The sequence below is a fragment of the Rhinolophus hipposideros genome (genome assembly GCF_964194185.1).
Source record: "Rhinolophus hipposideros genome assembly, chromosome: 8".
Taxonomy (NCBI): Eukaryota; Metazoa; Chordata; class Mammalia; order Chiroptera; family Rhinolophidae; genus Rhinolophus; species Rhinolophus hipposideros.
Genome location: NC_138054.1, coordinates 56,957,024 through 56,975,821, shown reverse-complemented (window position 1 = coordinate 56,975,821; position 18,798 = coordinate 56,957,024). Strand labels below are relative to the sequence as shown.

Here is an 18,798-nt window from a genome sequence, read left to right as displayed (position 1 = left end):
AACAACGTTCACTACTCAGCACACACACTGCAGAGCAGCAGTGGGTGGCCCACACGCAGTAGCTGTCCTTAATGTAAGGAGGCTCTGTCTCACCCACTCAGCTGCTTAATGAAGCTCCTTCAGGGCAGGCGAGGTGCTTCATAAATATCTGTGCCCTCTCCAAGAGGGTGGCATGTTGTACAGAGCAGAAGACCCATAACTACCCACGACTTAAGGAATAATCAGCCCCCGTGGGAAACATCCCTGGAGAGGGAGAGGGACGGCAGGTGCGTTTTTGGCCCCCTCAGCGTCCTGGGTGCCGTAGGACATGAGGTGGGCTGGACAACGTGGGGGACGGTCGTTACCTTTCCTTTTAAACACTGCTATTCTGGCATTTTCCTGGTACATCTGTCTCAACAAATGCCTCCCAGGGGTGAACAGACGTTGCTCGCCCCAGCCTGGCCTCCTTCCAGACAATCTGCGTCCCACCTGTTCGTGTGGTTGGCGTGTCTGTGCCTGGCCCCGTGCTCGCCCTGGCAGGGGGATGCTGATCAGGAAGGCACAGGCCGGACCACCACCCCTGGGCCCATGCCCAGCTCTTCCCCACCCATTCTAAGGTTCCCAGGAGCTCCTCTTCCAGGAAGCCTACCTCCAGCCTCAGTGGTTCCTAAAACCCACTAGGACTGAGAATTTGAAACGGAATCACTAATCATCTCCCAGGGGTCTGACTGGTTCTAGGAGACAAGCGTGAGCCCCTCAGGGTCAGAAACACCTCTTTTTTTCTTATGAATGGAGCCTGCCATCACCACCGTGAAGAAGTCCTCCTTCCCTTTCCTCAGTTAGGAAATAGGACCCAGAACTCCTGGCTTCCCACTCTGAAGGAAGGAAATGAGGCAACGTATGAGTCCCACGAACACACTGCATGCATCAAGATGAGCAGATCACCTTGGGAACAACACATCTGGGTTCACGCGCTGGTGCCTGTACTAGCAAGGGATGACAGTGAGCAAGCCAGTGGGGCCGTTTTCCATTCGTTTCCTATAAAAAGTGGGGATGGCTGCTGTCTCGCCTGCTCATCAGGGTTGTGGAGCATTAAGTGAGGGGATAAGCTGTGTTTTATAAACCAAGAAAGCTCGGTAATCTGGGAGCAAGAAAGGCTTGATGCAGGCACGCAGTGGGTGTTTCAACAGACCCCAGGTAAAGAGAATGGGGTGCATGCAGTCAGTCTGGCTGCTCTGGCCCAACATTTCACAATGATTCTGCCTACAGAAAAGCAACGCTGTCTGTCACTAAACAGATTCTGCCAACCGTCCTGTAACGTTACAAGCACCCCAAAATATCATAGATGAGGTCTTCCCACCTCCCCAGGTTTGAGACCATAGAGCCACTCAGGAGGAGGAGAAGCCACCTGCCCCAGTGTTATCTGGGATGAGGGCCGCCTGGGGGAATACGCCAGGTTATCCATTAGCTGCACTGTTTGTATGTGGTTAGCGGTTCTGTGAAAATGCAGCTTTTCCTGATTTACAGCCAACAATTACTCCTCAGCAGTAGGAGCAGAAAAGTTAAAAAAAAAAATGGGGTGAGGTAAACATCCACCTATATTTTCTTCAAGTTCTTTCAGAGATCAGTTTTACATTTAACTCTTTAATCCTTCAGGAACTCATTTTGGTAAAGAATATGGATTTTACTCCTCAAATAGTCAATAGCCTCAGCACGATTTCCCCCAAACTCATTTGAAATCAGAGACCAAATTCTTACAATGGTTGGAGTCTGTTTCTGAGCTTTTGAATTCTGTCCTATGTCTCTCACACTCCATTCTAAAGATCAGAGTTTTTCATGAGGTTTTATTATCTCCAATTCTTCAATGGTAAAATTTTCTTGCTTATTTTTATCTCTCATCCTTCCAAACTTCCGATCACTTACAAAAGTTACCGCTCTACCAAAAGAAAAAAGTGTGTGTGTGTGTGTGTGTGTGTGTAGAAATTTGGAGGAGAACTAACATCGTTCCAAACAGAGGTGCCCTCCCAGGACAAGGTCTTTCTCCCATCAGTCACGTCTTCATTCAAGTCCATGAGTGAAGCAGGGTGGGTGGACCAAAAAGAACGATTAGAAGGCAGGTGGGAGTAGGCAATAAATTTGGGGAACGAAAACCCTCTCTCGCCCTGACCAAATGTCTGATTCAACAAATGTGGCCGTGACTTGTTCTTAGGATGAAGATGAGAAAGATGGAGCTCCTCCTATGATGTGAGACGAGCTAATGGAGGCCCAGCCCTGGGTGGTGTGGACGGCAGGAGCCATCCGGCTCAGAAATGGGGCGGGTGCTTTCATACCATGCTTCCCCGAACCCCCAGATGGCCTTCTGAGATAGACACAAGCACCCCCACTTTACAGATGAGGAAACAAACATCTGTTTGGAGAGCAGGCTCAAGTACGAGGTTCCACCCGTATGCATGTCTCCCCCTGCGGCTCCCCCTGGGCGGGCAGCTCTGCAACAGGGGGTGCTTTGCACTGAGGAGCCAGCTGGGGTGGCTGATCCAGCTTTGGCCAGACCCTGTCCCCAAGTGGCCAGCCCGGTTTTCAGGTTTCCACCCTCAGTTGGTGCCAAAGTTAAAAGCCAGCAGGGCCTTCAGGGTGGGTGGGAGGGAACAGAATCTAGACCTACTCTTCCTCAGCTAACAGCCCGGAAACAGTGCTTTGTTTTTAAAGAAAGATCTGAAAGCTTCACCAATTCAATTCTTTAAATTAGCCTTTATCCCTGAGCATAAATCCACTTCTTTATTAAAGAACACAGCAAAGTTCAAAAAAAAAAAAAAAATCAGTCACTGTATTTTGTTACATAATGTCACAAGCACCTCCCCCTCCCCCTATTAAATGGTCAAAGAAAACATGATTTTTAAAATGAGCCTAATATTCAATAGAGGTATCAGTATTTAACCAATTTAATTAACAGGCATTACGTCAAGTGTTTGCTAACTTGCTGGTTATAAAAGGATAGCTCTTTGGTATCTGACTTACCTTTTGGACCACTACCTTTTGAAATGGTTCACACTGGCCCTTTGTAGATTTACTTTTATGGTAAAACATTCACGCCATTTGCTATTTGGGTGTATGACTTTTTCCCTTAGTGATATACAAGAGCTCTTTATACATTATGGATATAACATAAGGATATATTATAATTTTTAAAAAAATCTTTTAAATGAAAACTTGAACCTGGGAGCATGACTTGGCCCCTCATGCCAAGATCTTACTTTCTACAAAATCAAGAATGAATCAATGGTTCTAGGAACTGGGGTGTGTGTGTTTGGGGGAGGGGTAAAGGGTCTCCATGGTCCTTTGACACCAGGGCTGGGGTAACCACGGTTCTAGTACACAAATACTGTAATTCTCTGACAGCTGGCTGGAGGACAGAATTCTGCTACCCTTCCATGAAAGGAAGGCCATGTTGGCAGTGACTGAGGTGGCCGTAGTTCTACAGTGCTTAAAAATCTATGTCCTGGGGGCGGCCCGTTGGCTCAGTTGGTTAGAGCGCAGTGCTCCTAACACCAAGGTTGCCTGTTTGATTCCCACATGGGCCAGTGAGCTGCGCCCTCCACAACTAGACTGAAAACAATGGCTTGACTTGGAGCTGATGGGTCCTGGAAAAACACACTGCTCCCCGATATTCCCCAGTTGAAAAAAAGAAAATCTATGTCCTGAATTATGACAGTTATTGCTAGTCTTTGATTATGAAGTGAAAACGTGTGAATAACGAAAACTTTCCAAAGGGCAGGAAAGCATGAAGAAGAAAATGAAAGGCAGCAACTGGTATTACAGGGCAACAAAAGGGTTAAGAAATTATTGTTTGTCTCAAAATCCAATCCAAGGGACTCCCACCCCACTGACATTCCCATGACGTCTATGGGCATGACACTGCCCCACCCCCACACCTCAACAGCAACCCATCTCCAAGAGGCATACAACAGGTGTTCAATAAATGATTATGACTTTTATTATTCAAAGACCTGCTCAAACCTGGCCATCTGGAGCCAGGCCTTTCCGATTGCTAGGAACCAGTCTCTCCCTGCGGTTTCCAACTTTGAGTTAGAGCTCCATTAAGGCACTCAGCAAAGCGTCTCATGTGAGTTTTCTCTAAAAACACAAAAGCCAAACCGAAACCCCCTGACATTTACTGAGGCCTACAGCAGGCTGGGGCTGCAGTAGGTGAGAGAACATAAGTCCCCCACTGGAGGACGAGAGGAAAGAGCACTGGCCTCAGAAGCCAGAGACCCCCTCCATGTGGGCTCAGTCCTAGCTGGGAGCCCACGGATGAGCACTTTCTCGCTCTGGACCTCAGTTTCCCTACGTGTCCGATGGAGGGGTCAGAGGAGATGACCTCAAGGGCCTGTCTTCCAAATGCTCAGCCCAGTCCACACACCCAGCCGGGCGGGCAAGGACCGGAAACAGCAGCTCTTGCATGAAGAGGAGGTTGATCCTTTCCAGAGGACCCTGAATTTTAACTCTTCTCTGTTCATTATAGACCATTTAGAGGTGAAAGATGAAAAACCACCGAGAAACCCACCTGTTATGGGAGCCTGCAGATAACAGCCGATGACCTTTGGGCTCCCCCCGCCCCATCGCTCGCCCCAGGTGCTCCTCACCAACATGTATCCATATATGCATACATACATGGACTAAAAAAAATCAGAAATCAAATCAGGCATGCAGTTTGGTAAGTCGTGCATTTTCACAAAACTAACTTAAAATTCTTTGCTAAATAGAAAACAGGCCTTGCAGGGTGCGTGGCCCACTCTAGCCAGCTGCCTCCTCTAAGCCTGCTGGGTAGAGTCAACTGGAAAAGTCCGAGGTACCTTCAGACAACTGCCTGAAGCTCTCAAAGTTCCCCTGCAAAGTATTTTATTTTTGTTCACAGCCAGGGAGACTTCCAAGGAGGACTGATCCCATAACTTTCTCCCTAAAGAGGAGGTTTCCTTCTGATCCCCGGGTGGTTCCACAACCCTGGGGCCCCCTTCATGTGCTCCAGACACACGCCAGCTGGTTTCGCACGCATTGCTGTTAACTGCAGGCATCCCTAGCTATCCAAATCTGCTTTCAATGGGGAGGGGATATCCAAACACCTCCACTGCCCCAGAACAAGTCTATTCTCCTGCCCCCCCTCCCGCCTAGTACAGAAACAGGGTTGAAACCTGGAACCCTGGAAGCTGAGCGACTGGGAGGAGCCTTGAAAGCTGTGCTGAGGAATTTGGATTTTCTTCTGCTCTAGGCAATAGGGCAGAATTCTAAACAGAAGTCTGGCCTCTGAGAACCTCATCTTACTCAGTATGAAGCATCCCAACGTGCCACGGATGAACGCCACCCCACCACCAGAGAGCCAAAGGCTCCAAGAACAAACGGACATGGCGAGCCCCAGATGTGGGGCCCTTTCCTCACTCTGTGAAAGAAGTCTCCTGGGGCTCCTGGAACAGTGGGGTCGGCCCAGAGGAAGCAGGAGACCAGCTCCCAGGAGCCTCCCATGGAGTACCGTAGTATCTCGTGGTAGGTGACAAGTGTTTGTGCTTCTTTCAAGAAGTGAGGGTCTGGGGGTCATTCCCTACAAGATATCTTCCAGCTTCACCCCGAGAACTCCAGTTATCCTGACTCACAAACTAGCATGGGACCCCCACCCACCCACCCATTTGTATTCCCTTTTTAAAATGGTTCTATGAAGCTCCTGGAAAACTGAACAATAAAAAAATGCTCAGAGCGAACCGCAGGACTCCTGCCAGATTGGCCAATCCCTCCTGACTGATTTACAAGGCTGCAAAATGGAACTCCGTTCTGCAAATCCCCTCCCTCCTCGCCCCACCCCAATACTCAGGCGTGTAGCAGCACGGGGCCCACATGTGAAACCACCATGTGCAGCCTTCCTTAACTAAAACTCAACACAGGCCACGTGGTCGAGCATCCAGGGGTACGTGGGTACGGCTGTATGCAGAAATGGAGGTCATGCAGGGAGTGAGGACACTCCGGCAAAGATGACACGAGGAGGGCAAGTGAGAAACGAAGGCCTGGGAGCAATGCTCGAGTCTGGGGGAGGAGAGATGTCATCAAGCTGGTGTCACCAAGCACAGGCTTCAGCATTCTGTGCAAAATACTGCAGTGACCTGGGTCCCCCCGAGCCAAGGTTCCTAGAGGGAATTTTAGCAGCATCAACAAACTAAAGACTTAGCTAAGGGAATGGAGAGAAAAAAAGGGAATGGCATCATCCAGATGGAAAGGCCAAGACAGAGAGTGGGGTCAAAAGAGGGAAAGGTACAGGAAGAGGCCTCCTGGTTTTATGCACGGACCACAGTAAACCACAGCGAAGAATCAGTTTTGAAGACCAGGGGCTCTCTAGCTGCAGCTTGGAGAAAACAGAGCTGTTGCTACGTGAAGAGACAGAACCAGCTGATGTTAAAAATAGGTTCAGATGACACACAGGAGTGACACAGGATCCCTGCCTCCAAATAGCCAGGGGGCCATCACGTGGAAGGTGGAGTGGACGTGCTCTCCCAGAGCCCAGGGAGGGTCCTGGGTCCAGCACTAGGTGCTCTGAGCTACGAAGTGCTTCTTCAGCTCGGAACACCAGAGTGAGCTGCCTTGGGGAGTTGTGGGCTGTGTTAATTTGGGGTGGTCCACCGCTGGGACATGGCCAAACCACACTACACATCAGAATACGTGGGCTTGATCTCCACTCTGCCACATCAGAGCCATGCTGATTGTCTCAACCTCAGTTTCCCCTCTGTGAAAGGGGAGAGCCACAATGCCTAGTACCGGCTGGGGTTTCCTGGAGAAGCGCCCTGGACTGAGGGTCCGGGGGATCAGGGTTCCAGCTCTGGTTGCAAACCACCTACTGTGTGACTTGGACAAACCTTCCTGCCCCTTTGCCTCTGTTCAGCTTCAAACCAGGTGGCTGAGGCCCTGCTGTTCCAACGAAATGGTGGGTGCCACTCTGAGCACTCAGGCAGGCCACGAGTAGGCAAAAAGAAACCCCAACCTGCCACAGCAAGGCCATCAGGCCCACGTGAGGGCTATTCTGATACTAAAGCTTCTTCCCGGAAGTCCCCATCTCACTTCTGTCTCCTAGGATCAGGGGATGAATGCAGGAATGCAGAGGGAATGCAGAGAAAAACCAACTGATCTTGGAGACCAGGAGAGAGGGAAGGGGTACTGTTTACTCCTCAACATCCCTGGGAAGATGTCATTTCTGTTTACTGGTAAGGAAACTGAGGCACCGAGAAGTACAGTATCTTAATGGTGTCTCCCCTACCCTCACCCAACACCTGCAGTTCCCAAGAAGAGCTCTGTGTGCTTTTCACTGCTTCTGAAAAGAAACAACGGATGGGACATTACAAACAGAAGGCAAGCACAGCGCATTCTTTGTGTTTGACATCAACTGTATGTCGTGCTCTTCCCTAAGTAGACTGACCTCTTACCTCTGCTCCTTTCAGCAAATACTTTACTGAGTTGGCATTCACTAAGGGGGTGTGGTGTGGTGTGTGTGCACGCACGTTTGTGTGTATACACAAGATCCCACTGAAGACTATTGGATCTAACTGCCAAATTAGCCTGGGGAGAGGGGAAACTGGTAGTAGGTAGGAGCTCACACAGGTTACGAGTGCATTATACACGTCGGATACATTTGGCAAACACTGGCTCCCGGGGCCGCCCGGGATGCGCTGTGGCCGCAGGGACGGGGGATAACAGAGGCAGGGCTCTGCCCTCAAGGTCTAGAGGATGAAATGAGTCTCAGTGACAGAGAACTGAGGGATGTGGGAAGGCGCTCTGGGCAGGCCCTGAGAGGCGGGGATTAGGGGGATCAGGGAGGCTTTAGGAAAGAGGTGCACTCAAGCCAGGGCCTTAAAGGACGGCAGGCCCTGAAGATGCAGGAGGTGATACGGAGGTGAGAGATTATTGCTGTCATCTTAACCCTCCCTGAAAACTAGGCTTTCTGACAGCCTCTCCTTCACAGCACAAATCCTACTAGGCCTCTGCCCTCCCCAGAGCTTCATCCCACCTCTGGTTTACAGGTTGGGCATGGGGGCTTACTCACATTCCCTCCCCCAATGGGGGGGCCTCTTCTGTAGGAGCGGAGCCGCCCACCCAGCCTGCGAAGGCTCTGGCTGCTGACCCAGCTTGCCCCGCTCATCTTAGTGTAGCTTGTCCCGTGTCTGTCCCCACCCAATGCACCCAACAAGCCGGTAGGAACTACAGATGAGACAATGCAGGCTCCACGGTGTCAAGGGACGTGTTAAAGGTCACACCCTCGACATGGGCAGAACTGGAAGTCAAGTTTAAGTCTGCCCAGCTCTTAGCTATGCCTCCGTTTCTCTGGCCTGCGTTTTGAAACCGATTCTTAAAGGCAGCAGAGCGGTGTGGGTTTAGGCCCAGCGCTTCCAGGCTCCTGGAGCTGGGGTTCGTGGCGCTTTACCTTTCTGGACTCTTCTTCATCATCTGTAGGAGGGGAGCCCTCTACCCTCTGCTGGCATGAGGGAACTTAAATATGACTCTCAGGGAAGGAGCTCAGGCGTGACTGGAGCTCAGCGAACAGAAGGCGGCCCTGAATCAGCGACACAGGACCAGGCAGCCGACGCACATGTTACTTTGTATGATTCTATGAACACAGAGTAGGGTGGTACGGTGGGGAATGCCAAGGGGATAGGGCTATCGGAAGACAGCATCCTCTGCTCGACAGAAGCCATTCTTGTGAGGAGTGGTCTCTGTCAATCCTATGACAGAAAACTACCACTTTTGTTTTAAGAAATGAAAAAAAAGGCACCCCAGCCAGAACATTTCCCCAAAAAAAGAACTGGCTTCCCTGTGCTGAGAAGGCCAGGGCCACAATCCCACCGGGCCCTGCCCATCCATCCCAGGGAGCACCCGGCTTCTTCTGGGAATTGGATCAAAGGGTACCATTTGTGTAAGAGGTGGAGCCCCATGTAATTAATACCTGGTTATACCATGGATGCCAGCCAGGGTGCCCTCCTCCATGTGCAAACACCTCCCCAGCTGGGCCATGCAGCACAAGGTGCAGGTCCTAGGCGTGTACACGCAAGACAGGGGAGAGTGAGGGCTAGAGGTGCCCCCTGCAAATGAACAGTACTGAGTGGATCAACGGCACGTTATTTGTACAACACTGCTTTTCTTCTTAAAGAGAGATGAGCATTAGGCCCTGATTTACAGCATTAGCAACACACACACACACACACCCTCTCACTGTCTTAAAGGAGCAACTTACAACTGCAAACATGTCATAGTAGGCCAGTGACAGCTCCTTAACAAGAACACTGGCAGTGGCTTCTGGAAAGTGGAAAATTCCCTGGCGTGGACCTGCACGCACACTTAGTTCCAATGACAACTTAATCCTGCCAGGACTGAGGTATGCAGAGAACAAAAAACCACCTGCTTCTAGAAACTTTTTTCTTTTAAGTTTAAAAGAAATCGTTAAAGGCATGGCCCTCAGAACATCTTCCAAGAATGGGCGTCCACTTGCTCAGCTGACACCAAATTTAGTGGGGAGAGAGTCACTCTCCCTGGCCTCTGCCTCTGTTGGGGCAGGACAAACGTGCACAGTCTGAAAAGTTCACCAGGGTCCCCTGGTATCAGAGCTGAAAAGCTGACACTTGCCCAGGGCGGGGTGTGTAGAAGGGGCTGGGAATCCCAGAGCTCTCCTGATGGGCTGGGAAGAAAAGTCGACGAGCAGCACACCGCTGTGGTTTTCGGGGTCGGACGCACAGGCTCAGAGCTGAGCAGATGCCACCTAAGCCTTTAAAGCACTCACTAATTGTGCTCATTTAGCTAACAGTCTCTGTTTCGTTCCCCACCCCAGTCAACCAGCATCCTTTGGTACTGCTGGAGAGATGCAAGCTGTTGGCTTTAGTGTTATTTTGTCAGCCGTGAAACGATTCATCGGAGTCATTAATTGATTTATTACTGCTGCCTGCTCAGAGGGTTTAGCAAATAAAGAACGATGCAGGTCACAACGCAAAGGAAATTGGACCAAACAACGCCCTGAGAAGCTGGGCACTTAGAGCCCGCCACTGTCCACTCAAGGTAGCCCTCCACACCCAGCGTAGCTGGCTCTCCTGCCTGAAATCTGGGTGCCAACCTGCCTCCCGCTCAGGTGCCAGCACTGCACCTGAAGGTAGAAGGAGAAGAACCTACCCCAAGGCCCCTGGCAGCTGGCTCCCAGGCATTGCCAGGCCCAGTCCCCAGCAGCTGAGTACGTATGTGGGGGAGATCAACCTACACTGGTGCCCCACGAGGTGGATGCTGGATTGCAATGGCTGGGCCTGTCTCAGCCCTCTAGGGCACCAGGGAGGTGAGGGAGACACCCCCCTCCCCCCCGTGAGAGTTCTACTCCTCCGAAGGTGATATGCTTTGACCACATACCCCCTCTCTCCCCGCACTGGCCACAGGTGTGACAGGACAGCAGCAGCTGATAGTAACAGGTGTCTCCTAGCTCCGTCGGTGGCCTGCAGAGGTCTGGCGAGAGCAGCAGGGCAAAGTGCGGCTGCCCCTTCAGAGCTCTCCACCGAAAGGTCCACATATTTGTTGGGTGTCAACCAGGCACAAAAGGCAGGGCTTTCCTGTTAGCATTCCCCCAAACATGGGTCCAGAGCATCCTCGAACACGTATATCCTTTAGGACCTGGGATAGAAACTTGCTAACGGGATGGGGCCACGAGCCCGGCCTGGAAGGCCCAGGGATGACCTAACCAGCCAAAGGCCTCTGAGGGGACAGGGCAGTTCATCCACTGAGAACTAGATCAAACCTTGGCTCCTGAAACAGACATGGGATTCCCACAGAGGTGGTCCATCTCCCCTCCCTCCATCAATCCCTGTGCACTGAAAGGAAGATCTTGATAGAGACCTTCTACTGGCAGCAGAAAAAAGAGAAGACCGATTATTATTTACATTTACTCAGTACTTTCCAACTTACAAAGGCCTTTATTTCACCCATATGTACTTCATGAATATGCCCAACCACCCTCCGCACAGGCCGGTCTGTCTCTGGAACACTCTTCTCCACTCTGTCCCCCTGGGTGATAACTCTTCGTCCTCTATGTGTTCCTTATCACAGCACTTGTCACACTGGACTGTTAATTCCTTATTAAATTAGCCAGCTGTCTGCCCAGGGATAGAAGCAGGAATGGTGTGCACAGCACAGAGGAGGTGCTGGCTCAGTAAATATTTTTTGGATGAATAAAAGTTCTTGCAGAAATCCTGCTTTTCAAGAATAATGACTACATCTACAGGGTCAAATTCCAAGTCTAGCTAACTTAGTCAACTACTAACTTACCATTTGGCTACATCCATACAACTACGCCCTCCCCTCCAAATACCACCACCACCACCGCCACACACACTCACGCGTGTGCAAACACCCCTGCATGCCCATGCATGTTTCAGGACACACTGTTCCCTCTGCCTGGAAAACCCAAGCTTTGGGGAATCAGAAACCCTGGGTGCTGCTGAGCCGCTGCTGGCAAATGATGTGGACATGCCACTTCTCCTAGAGCCACTGGTCAGGTCATTAAAATGGAATCATCGTTATGCTTCGCCTCCCTGAAGGACAGCTGTGAAGACTGCTTGAGCTAATGCCGGGCAAAGCACTGGTAGTTCTGAAAAGGACAAAGGCAGTAAGAGGGAGTGGGGTGGCCTCAAGGAGCTAACGTCACCTTGTCATTTCCACTTTGGAAATAAGTCAAGACTGCTGGGCGCAGTGAGGGGGTCCAAGTGGTCTTTATGAGTTGCTAAGCTCTAGCTGCCTCTCCCAGCCTCAGCCGAGCCTCCTTTCCATCTCCAAAGCAAAGCCTTCTGTTTCTTCTGACAGGTTGGATGCCCTGGTTCTTGGCCTCCCTGAAGATAGATGTTTGCTCCACCAGCCCAAAGAACCCTTTTCCCAGAGGAATCTTAAAAGGGCTGAGAACCTGCTTACTACCTTAGGGGCTTGGGAACAGGCGGAGGTGGGAGGGGGCCACTCCTCAGCCTGGATGGCAGCTCACGCAGACAGCAAGGCAGACGTCCCACCCAAAGACGTCTTTCTCCATGTCCCAGAAAATGTGTTCTGCAGACAAAGAAATCTTCTGCCAATCTGAGGACTGCTCTTCACAGCGAGATCATCCAAACCACAGGTTTATAACAGATGTGGTTCTTGGGATCAGAGACAAGACAGGGGCAAGCCCTGAGCTCACTCAGGAGGAATGTGCTATCTTCCTCTTCCTCCCTGGTTTGACCCTTCACTTGATGTGAAATGAGAAACTTGTGAGGGGCAGAGAGAAGAGAGGGGCAAGAGGCAGAGACCAGGCTCTGGAAGCCCACAGGGTCTTCTGGCTGCACACCTGTGCTCTGCCCATTCCCTGTGCTTACCATGTCCTGGAACAGCTTCAGCCCCTTACCAATAAAGTCTCAGGTGCCCCACTCCTGGTACTTTTATTTTCTCTACTCAACAAGCTCTCCCATCACCTTCCATTTACTTACCTATGTCCAGAAAGCTCTTTTACAGTCCCCTGTCATCAATGGTATTGATTATTAGATATGGTAAATATTTGGATTCTACTTTTTGGAACTAACAGCCCTACAGGGAGATAGATAGCCTTTGATGGATGAACTCCTAGTCATCCATCAATGCCCAGCTCAAATGCCCCAGCTTCCTAGCCCAGAGCAAGCACTAAAGTCCCTGAGTAGGTTCATGAGCTAAAACTATTAAAAGATACCCGTTTCCACCTGCAACCCTCTCAGAAAGCACCCAATAAAATATTCAATATCAGTGAACTCCTAACCAAAGGGTGCCATGGTTGTGGACAGAGCACTGGCTCGAGGGCAGGAGCTTTATTTAGCTTAGCTCCCAGGTTAGCTAATTTAGAGAGGCAGCCAATTCACTCTGACTCAAGATGCCCCCACCCCAATGCAAGACAATGAATACCTCTATTGGGGTTAGCAGGAGAGTTACAGCAATCAAGGATAATGGAAGGGCTATGGTTTCCTCTCAGCCTCCCTCTTCCTCCCATTCCAACCTCTTTGTTTTCAGCTGTAGAGAACACTCGCTGGTCTCCAGCTTTTGCACACACCATCCCCTCCACCAGAATGCCCACCTCCCTCCTGGTTTGTACCAACCCAATCCATCCATCCAACCCACAGGCTACCCTGGGCACTGGGCAGGAGGATTTCTTCATCTTCCAAGTCTATATGAAACTCTACCTGTGACTCTTCCAGCATTTTCTACTTGGCTGCCTTATATGGACAAAGGCTATCTATCTCCCTGTAGGGCTGTTAGTTCCAAAAAGTAGAATCCAAATATTTACTATATCTAATAATCAATACCATTGATGACAGGGGACTGTAAAAGAGCTTTCTGGACAAAGAAGGTAGGCCTGGCTCTTCCAGAAAATGTCTTCCTTATTTTCTCTTTTATAAACATGTAACTTTAAAGAACAGAACATACTTTCATAAACCCAAATGTTAAAGGGGCAAAGAGGGGCCTTATCTTCCAAAGATCTCTATGCTTCTCTATTCACTCAATCGCTGAAGGACAGACACATGGGAAAAACCTGAATTTGAATCTTGGTTCTGTTCCTAGCTTGAAACTTATGGGTCACACAGACATGGCAGGACTATGCTCGATGAATAACCAAGCTCCCCACTCTGCTGCAAATCCCATCTAAAGCAGTCTGTTTTTCTTCTATTTTGTCTAATTCCATTTGAGGCCATGGCTTGGGGCTTCTCCAAGGAGTTTATGATTAGATCTGAGTAACCCACAGGCCTTCAGAAACTTTGAATCTAGAATCTTAGCAGAGGAAGGAGTCCCACAGGTCCACTGTTACAGACGCAGCCTCTGGCCCACAGACCAGGATCAAGGGCAGGAAAAGCCTGGGACCTGGGTCTCCCAAGATGCCCATGACTTGAAAACTGGGATAATAAGTTTTCATCTAGAAAACTGGGATAATAAGTCGTGCTTCGCAGAGGTGATGAAGGTGAAGTTTCTGCTGCTTCCCCCAGACCAGTGCCTGGCCTGTATCAATCAGGTGCTCTATACATACTTGCTGAATGGACAGCCTTTCCAAACCCTCCTTTCTGCCTTTGCTCCACCAAGGAAGGCCTGTGCCCTGTGGGGACAAGCCAGGCAGTGGTCACCTGTCAAGCCTCACAGCGATCCCATCCTGCATCCCAGGAATGGAAATAGGCCACTGAGGGAAGTTGATCTCACTTACTCCTTCCAACAACCTTCAAGGTGGTAACTCTGCTCCTTTGTATCATATCTGACTTATCTTGCCGGTGAAGATCAAGATGGTTTAGTGTCTTCACAAGGTCACAGTTCTTTCTGGCTGGGTCCAGTCATCACACATCCACATATCCCCCTCCAGGGGGAACCAGGAAAAAGACTTCAGTCATAGAAACAAAAACAACCCTGGGTGTGAATGGAAGGGCAACAGCATGCCCTGCCCGTGGACAACCAAAGGGGCTGGGAAGAAAGGAGGAAGCTGGTGACAGAAACAGGCCCTGGCTGCCTGTCCTCAGGAGCCCTTTCCCCTCACCTACAGAACAAAGGGGTCGAGTTGGTTCCTGGTCGCCAAACCTGGCTGCACATCAAAATCACCTGGGGCCTCTGCACCAACCCAGCTGCCTGCCCTGCCCAGGCTGCAGGGACGCTGCAGGCATCCAGCTTTTGTGAGCTCGTGGATCAATGTTCCGGCAGATCCCTCCTGGGTTCCTCTTCTGCCCTGACTAGGGCAAACTGACCGCAGGTCCAGGGATGGCTGGCCAGATGGGTAGGCCTCTTCTGCCCACCCCCCTCACCAGCCAGGCTCCCAAGAGGCCGACAGGAAGCCTCCAGATGCAGGTCGGGACTTAGACAGCCGCCCAAACAGGTACGGGCCCAGATTTAATTGGCCTCTCGGTTAAGCTTTCTAATCTTATTAAAGTTGCCTCCATCATGCAGGCCGAGGCTCTGAATTTAATAACAGACAAGCACTGCCCTGCCCCAGTGTAAGCTGATTAGGTGTGGGGAGGCTGGCAGGACTGCCCTGGCCCAAGTCAGACCCCTCTGCCATACCAGCCATGCTGCAGTGTGCCTGGCACAAACTCAGACTGAAAGAAGAGGGCACACTGCAAGGGGGGCAGGCAGGAAGGAACTGCAGGAAGCGCTTAGAGCAAGGGTGCAGGGCCCACCTGCCGACCCACCCTGGGGAGCCAGAGGTGTCCCTAGGACTTTCAATAAATACAAACCACCAAGTGATTTCATTTCGTACCTTACCAGGGTGCAATTATAAAGTCCACCACACACCAGGAGACAGCTGTCCTCTGAGCAGAGTGGAGGACTCACAGCTGCCTCCCCCCGTTCCTTTTGCAGCTTTCAATCCCTACACTTCATTCACAATGGGAAGGAGAGGGCAGAGGGGTGTGGTCTGGTGTCCAAATGGCTGTTCTTTGCCTTCGGAAGACAAGACTTGTCCTGCCACCACCCTTTCCTCCACCCTTCCCCCACCTCTGAGAGGAGGTGCCCTGCAGTCCTTCCTCGACAAGTGTGTGAGGAGGGCTGAGGAAAGAGCCAGCTCCTTGGACATCGGCGCCGAAAACACCACGGTCAACGTGTGTAAATATCCCTGTGCAAATACACATTGCCTACTTCTCGATCATCTTGGTCTATCTAAATATATCCCAAGAAAATAACTTGGCAGTGGTGAGAAATTCTGCAGTGGCTCCAAAGCAGCAAAAACAAAACATGCAAACACACACACACACACACACACACACACACACACACACACCCTCTGTTCAAGGTGCTGTTCTGGGTCAAAGACAGGCGTGGAGACTCAAACATACATGGGCATCACCCACCCAGAGTGTGCTGGGAGTCCAGTCCCACTGACGGTCAGTGGTCAGTTATTATTAATATTTAATAGGGAAGACAATATTTTAGAAGGGAAGGGACTCTGCAGGCTCCAGGCTGTGCTATCACAGATGCCCTGTCCAAGGGAGATGTTTGGTGGCACGCCCAGCAGAGTACACACACACACCCATCCCCACCCCCTCTGGGACTCGATTTAAGACACTGGCATTTTCCACTCCACTTGCCAAGAATGGAGCCACCCTGCCCTGTGTGATCCTCAAACCCCAGGAAACAAAGGCGGTAGTCATGGGGGCGGGCCGGCACCCCTCAGGCATTGGTCCCATGCCTCTCCCACCCCCTCTATTTCACCAAAGGGGAAACAAAGGCCCACAGTGGGAGACAAACATGTGCAGAACCTGGCCAGGGTGCCTCTGACTCCACCATGCTTTCCCTCTTTGGATAATTTGGATAGAGGTGGCTTTTAAAAAATGGCCTCAGCAAATCTAAGCTGTTTACAATCACCCGTAAGTCCACCCTCTTGGGCACAAAGGCACCAAATGATTAAGAAAACGTCTGAGGGTCACGGAGGTGTGGGCAATCCTCCCAATCACGCCAGCTCTCGATGGGCCAGCCGGACTTCTTGGCTCCCACACGATATACCCCAGGGAGCGTCTTCCCAGTATCCAGCTGGACTCGATCCTCAAGCCTGGAGCACTGGTGCCAGCCTCCACTGGGCTGCGTCTGCCCCAGTCCTCCCCTCACCCCTCTTCCTTCCTCCAAACAGACATAACTGGCTCACTAATGGTGCAGGCTCACAAGCTCGGTGACTCTGCTCCTGGCTACACACGGCTTTGCCTGGCTCTTCACACACAGGTCCAGCTCCATCCATAGAAGCCCTCCCTCCTGAACGTGGCATGTCTTTGTAAGCTTCCAAGCACTTGTTAATATACAGACTCTTCCTTGCCCTGGAACGCTCTATCATACTCTTCCTTCTGAGTCGCCAACTTCTATTTCTTTTTTCTTTTAGGGACCCACACGAAATGCCACCGCACCCAGAAAACCGCTTTGGTAAAACCAGTTAGAGACAGCTGGGCCTCCTCTTGGGATGCCCAGAGACTGGGTCCCTGCAGCACTACTAGCCTTCTGCTGATGTCTGTCCTTCCCACTAGACTGTGAGACCTCAGAAGGCCGATGGCCTCTCAGGCATCTCCAGCGCCCAGCTAAGGGCCCAACACACCAAAGGTCATTTCCAGGCCAACATAATTTCCGAAAGGAACTTCAAGTGTCAGAGCCAGTCCCAGAGACATTTTTTAATCCAATCCTAGTTTTTTTCAAGTCAAGAAAATGAAGGCCCCAGGGGGAGAAGGGAGTGCGGACATCACATAGCTGGTTAGCAGTGCTGGACTGGTGGCTGGTCCAAGTCTCCACAGACTCCTTCAGGTCAGCTGAAAGCCTGACAGCGAGACCAAACCAAGAGAGGGCTACCAGGACCACAGAGAGGGGCCTAAGAAAGGTCCAGAGGCCACACGGGAAGAGCCAGCTTGGGGCTCAGGAGCCCAGCAGAAGAGAAAGCACACACCAGCCTGGAAGTCCGGCTGTGGAGACGTGAGAGCAGATGCTTGGCTAGGACAGGAGGAAGGGACAGGGACAAGCACACCCAGCTCATGGAGGCACTTGACAAATATTTACTGTTGCACGATTCATGGTACAAATGGACGATTGTCGGCCAGTGCCATGCACACGCTCAGACAGGTCTGTACCCGGCTCTGGGACCCCAGAGAAGGGAAAGATCCTTTCTGCTGGAGAGTGGGGCAGTCTGGGACGGCTTCACAGAGTGGTGACACCTGATCAGACACCATCTGTTATTTTTCTCTAATGGTCCCACATGTGTGAAATTCTGATTCTAAGCTAGAATGTGGACGCTGACAGTCTGAGACGGCGGCTGCCTCCCCTGCCTGTCCCAACCCCTTTCTCCGAAACGTCCATTCCACGGAAGGGCTTTTGGGAGCTACTGAGGGAACGCCAACAGGAGTCATGGACCACGCCCTTTCATTTCAAAGAGGAGGTAAAAGCACCGCTGGGAAACTCCCTGAACCTCATCAAAGATCCAGCAGCGTCTGCGGGTACTCCTGACACCCCAAATGCCAGTGCAGCTGGCTGTGGCCTGAAGTGACGGGCACCCTTAGGCTCTACTGAACACCGGTGTCCTGTGTCCCACGGGTGGCCCGGCGCTCATACATCTTACCTTACTTCCCCCTCTCAACAACCGTGCAACACAGGAATCAACATCCCCACTGGACAGACTGGGACAACTGAGGCTCAGAGCAACGTCACTTGGCAAGGTCAGTGGAAGGCCCACATGGAGGCGTCACACTGCCCGTCATATTAATTTTCTGCCTACAGCTTCCTGCTACAGTAGAAGCATCAGCAGGACCATTTGGTAGGAATGAAGAAGCGCCCATTCAGACATCCCATCTACAAGAACCACCACCAGCAGCACCCCAACATTGGTTTCACAGCACCAACGAACCTAAAGGGCACAGTGCCCCAGGTGGGGCCACTCACAGATCAGACTGCACCCCCGTTTCTACAGCTGTACCCCATCTTCTCATGTTGCAGAGGTCTTGGCACCCCACCCACCCCCAAATACATCCTAGTTTCCACAGGGGCCCAGAAGAATATAAACTCCAATTATTCCCTTTCTTGCTTGGATAACGGCCACTTCACAATTCTCCCTCCCACACAGGGACCCTCACTGCTCCTTGAGCAGGAGCTCAGGCCAGGCAGAGAACGGGAGGGGGGATGAAAAACACACAACAGTAAGCTCCAACCCAAACAGAACTAATCCATTCAGAGCCGAGAAGAGTCTGAGCAGATGGGAAGCCAGCCTCCCCCGCCCGCCACGCGGTTCTGGGGCCTTCACCAGTGTAGTAATTATAAAGGGTGACCCAGCCACATGCTCCCGGGGCC

The 18,798-nt window shown here is 51.2% G+C and overlaps 1 protein-coding gene across 4 annotated transcripts in view; it reads right to left on the bottom strand.

Moving 5' to 3' along the window:
* SSBP3 (single stranded DNA binding protein 3) overlaps positions 1-18,798 on the bottom strand; it is a 155,268-nt gene that overhangs the window by 45,437 nt on the left and 91,033 nt on the right. The window lies entirely within an intron of this gene.